The sequence below is a fragment of the Homalodisca vitripennis genome, chromosome 5 (assembly GCF_021130785.1).
Source record: "Homalodisca vitripennis isolate AUS2020 chromosome 5, UT_GWSS_2.1, whole genome shotgun sequence".
Classification (NCBI taxonomy): Eukaryota; Metazoa; Arthropoda; class Insecta; order Hemiptera; family Cicadellidae; genus Homalodisca; species Homalodisca vitripennis.
The window spans coordinates 133,786,450-133,792,150 of record NC_060211.1 but is presented as its reverse complement, the minus strand read 5'-3'; positions in this window follow the sequence as shown (position 1 = coordinate 133,792,150).

Here is a 5,701-nt window from a genome sequence, read left to right as displayed (position 1 = left end):
AAATCGGTATTGTACCTAGCAGATGAAATATAAATATTGATAAAGCCAGACTAGAAGGAAGAGTTATTTCGCAGGAAGAAGACACACAGTATGGATAATACTGTGTGTATGTATAATCACTATAATTAACTACGAGAACTATCCTCTAGAGTAAATTATAAAGATGTGTACTGAATGTATAAGTTAATTAATTGTGAGGGTAAATATTTGAGAAAATTTCCTCATTAAAAAAAGAAAATAATAATACAACATGTATTGTTTGGAACATATCTTTACATCCTCGTAGATTTTTAATATTTTGAAATATTTCGCCTCACTATAAAAAGCCATGTTTAGTAATCGGCCTAGTAAGTTGAAAAAAGAAACCAATTTATCGGTTTAACATTAAGGGGAGTCTGACTCCCATAAGAACGCAATGTTAACTATATGTTGCATAACTTCAAAAACAATTTAAGATAGCTTACTGCTTTTGGTTTTATTTTGAAGATCATGTATTTTTCTAGTGCCCTAGGAGAGGTTTTTAGTTTTTTCTTTTAATAAATAAATTATGAATTTTTAAAATTTTTGTGTTCACTAGTATTTTAGGGCACTAGTATTTTAGCCAAGGAATGTGTGTTAAAAATTTCATTAAGATATCTAAATTGGTGTAGGTTTTATACAGTTACAGTTTTAAAAAATTTAAGTTTCGGTAAACAGCAAAAAACAAAAAAATATATGTAATAAATAAATTTTCTTACTTTTAATAATGTCCAGCACAGTAACTAGGATTGTCTGGATCATCTTCTGCATCATACAAGTACTCTAACTTCCTTTTTGCAACATTTCTTGACTGTCTAACTTTTTTCCCCCATATCGGAAACAGCTTTATCAGCTTTGGAAACACGGTCGAAATCGAGACGTCTTGCAGTTTGAAGTAAATTCCTTCCAATTTGTAGGCCTAAGTGTTCCATTAATATTACTTTAGCTAAGTGTCCACTGTTGAATGTCAAAACAGCTTCAAATACACCAAATTTCAGGGTTTCAAGATTTACAAATGTTCTTTTAGGTATTTTACTCCAGATAACATTGTTCAAAGATTCATTGGGGTTTTGGGATTTATCTCTGAGACATTTTTGCAACAGTTCTGGCTTGGCAAGATCCCTGAATATAGGTTTGATCTCTTGAAGTATCACCTCAGGCAAATGGAAGTGCTTGGTATGGTCATAGGTACCATTTTCACGGGTTGCTTTTATGAGTCTGACTATAGTAGCGGGGCTGGATCGACTTTTTGGTGTGCAAGGTTATTTTAATTTTTTTGTTTCACTTATTTAGAATTTTATGTACCATATGTGTTATATATCGTTAGAAAGAGGAGATTCCAAAGAAAAATAAAGTGTTATAAACTAAAAATCACACACACACAAAATTTCTTCGGCCAGACTGCCCTTAAGATGACCGAAAGTAGCTGTCTACTTCAAAGCCGTAATATTAAAAATTTTATCCTAGATTCTTTAAATTACGGATACCCAGATTCGTTGGGAAGATCGATAACACAATTTAATAAAACATACGCTTTTTCGGATTCAATGTATTGACAAATTTACAAAAAATGTTACAGCAAAACGTAAATTTTAACAATATATTAGTTACTGACTCCCATTTCTTATTTCCAATGTTTTATGAGTTTAAGAGTGTGTTAAACTATAAGAATAATAATAATCGTCCAAATACACACAAATATACGGAAAGAATAAAATTATCCTTTAAATATATTTTTTTAGATAAATCCTTGACCAAACCTTTGACTATTCAAATATTATGTCCATAGAATAAAAAAGAAATTATATTTTTCTATGTCAAAACCGTACTGTATTTCTTGTGAGTAACACATATATTTATCGATAGTACTTACTACGTAACATGATATAAAAACTCCAAAGGCCCGGTCACAAAATAAATCCGACCACCAATACAAGCTCGAATGAAAGTCACTGTTGACAACGAACGAAGACATTCACCGATATAGTACTTATCAGGTATAATTGATATTACTCTTTTACATTTCTTTCTATTTTATTTTAAAGGTATGAAATTGATTATGTTGAACTAAATTTATTTTGTCAATAATTGTTTATGTAAATATACCATAATTAAAAATGTTTTGATTCGCTCACCACAATTAGAGAGGGTCTGATTTGATTACGAAAGCCTCTGTTTACGCATATAATGGTGTATGTGTCATGATTCAGGTCGCCGCTGTTGAACTAACTCCGTTTGGAGCCCACTCGAAGGCTGTGATGTTACTCCTCAAAAGGGTGTAAACACGAGACCATGGTAAACTCCTAGTACTGGTCATGTCCAAGGAATGGAACTATAGCTCCGGAGGGCGTTATTCAGGTTGTGCACTTATACAATACTTGAACTAAAACCTCGGGATGATAATTTTGGTCCCTGGACATGAGCAGGTCTTAGCACTACACCTCCGGGGGCTGTCTTCCTTCATCAAACCTTTTATGTCACTATACACCATTCACATTTCCTAGGTACTTACTAACCTACACTTTCAAGGGTCTCTCAGCAAATGAACAATGTGAATGTCAAGACAATGTACTCATATAAGTACCTATATGAATTATCGTGACGTTAGTACGATACTTGAAGTTATGTTATTATCTTTGTTTGTATTTAAAAGTAAGTTTTAATTCAATTTCTTTTGTATCATATTCTACTCGTATGATGTGCATAGTTGTTTTGAAAAAAAAAAACTGTTTACCCGTATGCTGGTTTTATTTTACACTTAAGTTTAGATTGAATCTGTAAAAATTAACTTTAAGATGCTGGATAGTTGTTGGATGAACATTATCCTATTCAACTGTGTGACCATAATAAACCAATGGTTGAATATTTATAATAACACTATAATTATTTAATCAATGACTTTGTTCTACGTCACCATGAATATTTTATAATTTTGGGAATTAATAGCTTATGTTATATGTAATATGTCAAAATGTACCCCTAAAAAGCTTATCGATTTGAATAATTAACGCAGAGTACTTATGTCTTAATGTTATCAGTAGCAGTCTTTGTAAATCACATTGTGTTTCGGTTTTACTTTGTTGTAGACGTTTCCATTAAAATGTACTACTTTTATTAAAAACAAACGATAACTAGTTACTGAGAGATATTAAAAAAACCCTTCTTATTAAAATAGTACATGTTTTCTTGTATGGCAGGTCTACTTAAATCTGTTAACGATAGTAGAGAAAATGTGTAAAAATGTACAATTAAATACTAAACACAAGAGCTATTAATGTATTTTAAGCAATTTTATTACATTAAATTAAGATATTTTAAAAATAAAATACGTGACTCTCAAGGTTGATGATGTATTTTTAATTACTCATTTACAAATCACCCATAATTATAATAGTTATTTCACGAAGGGAGAAACTTATTTAAGTGAGGCAATACTTAGAGGAAAGAATCGTGTTGCTACCTTTACTGCATTCAGGACGTTCTGGGCAACAGCCTACCTTAAAGGGTGAATGAGACGATCAGTGCTGGGCGATGATGGTACCTGGAAGAATCTTTACCGAATTTAATTTGATGGACAAGTTGTACTAATTTGATTACAAATGAACCAACACAAATTTTAAAAGAAAAAAATTAATGTTCTTTGTACTGGTCGGCTTAGTACAAAGATACGGCGTCCACGTCTCGAACAGTTGTACTTCTGAAAAATAAAATTAATTACCAAATAAAATTAGTTATTGTTCTACAATATTTGAATAATCGATGAATTATCATAACATAATAGCATCATTATGTAGCACGAACACTGAAATAATGTGCATATAAAATAAGCCTACATCCGTTTCATAATTTCATAGGGCTTCATCATACTACATCGCAGGTGATTCCGCTATGAAATCTACGGACTTAAACTTTGGAATAACATTAATTCCAACTAGCCTAAAATAGTTTAAGTTCTTAATAAATGTAACACACAGAAATACAAATTACTCCATTGGTGCCTGTAACAACTCTTTCACTCTCCAAGTTTAGGATCCTGAAAAATTTGTCATTAAACATAAAGTTCAATTATTATTCTAAAGTGGATTATGAGACAAGATTTATTCCAATGACCATTGATTGTCTAATTCGGGAATGCTTCATACCCCATTCAAAAAACTGTACCTGTGACGTCCATATTACTCAGAAGGAAATTATGCAGGAAGTCACGGATACCAGCAACCTTTAAAATATAAATATAAAGATAAAAGAACTAACCTTTAAATATAAGCCACCAAGAGCTCAACAAAAGAACTGCCTAAATATTCGGGGGATTGGCCATTAAACACTCAGGTGATTTCTGACCGGGCAAAGCATGATCACAACAATTTGATTACTGTGATGTTTATACGTCAGTATGTATGATAACAATTCAAACGAGTCAATCTAGAGAGTTGAAAATTGGCTGCTCCACCTTCAGCACATCTACAACGATATTGAAAATGGTATACGTCGGTCCATTTGGAGTAACTCTCTGGGCCAAGATGGTATCCGCTGTGGAGCGAACGTGAAACTTCCCACGCTGACCCGAAGCAGAGACTAAACATGCAAATATTTATACTCAGTAAATGCATCTAGGCTATTAGTATTTATGCTCGAAGTATAGCGTACTTTTAAGAGTAACACTGCACCCTATCCCTTTTCACATTAATATATAGTATTCTTTTTCCCAGGACCTATTTAAGACAAGATATAAGTATGTAAGAAGGCTCCGCTGAGGTTGCATGCAAAATTTTCAATCTATAGCTCATTTCATTCTAGTGATGTCCTGCGGACAAAGCTAAACAGTGAAACACTAAAACCCAAAAAGTTAAAACGGCAATAAGAATTGCTTTATCTTTCGCTCATTAGAGATAAGTACAACTTGAATGTAATAAGAAACTTAAGCTGTACTGTAACACTAATTCATATAGTAACAAACCTTAAATTTAATTTATAGCCTTATGGTTATAATATGTATAAAATGTTAATAAATTTCAACCATGTGAAATAATCCCTATATATAAACCATATGATTCCTATAGCGAGACAGTTTTTAAATTCTATGTAAAGTAATGGTAACACTTTTGTGCATAGAAGACAATAATCTACTATAAACTGATATTTATTTGTTTAACTACTGTTTTGCCACTTTATTGCACTGGAAGAATTCACATAAAAGATACAATAAACTAAAAGTGTTTATTTAAACGTTTACTATTAATTATGATGATATGTTAACCGTAACGGACATTATTTGGAATCACGAAAGAATATTGATTAAGATTTAAATGAAATGAAATATGCCTTTATTCAAGAGATGGATGTAGGGCTATTTAGCCCTCTCTACCACTCAACCTCAAGATTAATAATATCTGAATGATATAGAGCAAATTATAAAACAAAACACATGCAATTATGGGACATCAATATTTATTCTAATTTCCCCAATATTCGCATATCTGAAATTATACCATTGAAATTGAACTGTCACACTAATTATTGTAATTAAACGAGTTTTAAATAATGTTACTTACACACAATGTAAGAGGATAGTGAACCCTAAGGTAACAAAAGACGTTAAAGTGCGAAGTTAGAGTAGGTCAAAGTAGGAAGTGTAACATGGCAAAACTCAGGGGACCGACGTCACACAAAGTTGATCCATTTC